Consider the following 792-nt stretch of genomic DNA (forward strand, 5'->3'; position numbering starts at 1 on the left):
GGGGCACGAGGCGCGGGGCGGGGGCGGCGACGGCGTCGGGGCGGCGCGGGGCGATGACGGCGACGACGAGGCGGAGACGGGCAGCCTGGCGGCTTCGGGGGCGGGGAAGAAGAAACTGAACGAAATTTTGACGAGTGCTAGTTATATAGCCAGAGCATTGGTCCCGGTTTGTGCGATCAACCGGGACCAATGCACACCTTTAGTCCAGGTTGGAGGCTCCAACCGGAACCAAAGGCCTCTTTTCAGCAGCCCAAAGGGCGGGAAACGGAGGCCTTTAGTCTCGGTTGGTGGCACCAACCGGGTCTAAAGGCTGGCATTTGTCCCGGTTCTAGCCACCAACCGGGACCAATGCCCCCTTTAGTCCCGGTTCTAGCCACCAACCGGGACCAAAGGTAGTGTGCTGGAACTGGCGCGGTATGATGCTATGCTTAGTCCCACCTCGCTAGCCGAGAGGGGCTCGGAGTGGTTTATAAGCCCTGCCGAACCAACCACTTCGAGCTCCTTTCTACTGCAGGCTTACGGGCCTAAAATTTTTCTCTGTGCTTGTGGGCCTATTGAGCCTACTGCGGGCATGCATCCTGGCCCTAGTAATGGGTTTCTAGTCGTATGCAGGCCGTGGTGGCCCTGTAGGTGGCACTTTTTTTTTAATTTTTCCCAGTTTTTTGCTTTCTTTTTTGTTTCTAATTACTTATTTATTTTCTTTTATGATAATTATTTTTGCTATTAAAGTTTGTAAATAAAATTCTAATTACTTATTTATTTTCTTTTATGACAATTCTTTTTGCTTTTAAT

Source organism: Triticum dicoccoides, chromosome 2A (genome assembly GCF_002162155.2).
Source record: "Triticum dicoccoides isolate Atlit2015 ecotype Zavitan chromosome 2A, WEW_v2.0, whole genome shotgun sequence".
Lineage (NCBI taxonomy): Eukaryota > Viridiplantae > Streptophyta > Magnoliopsida > Poales > Poaceae > Triticum > Triticum dicoccoides.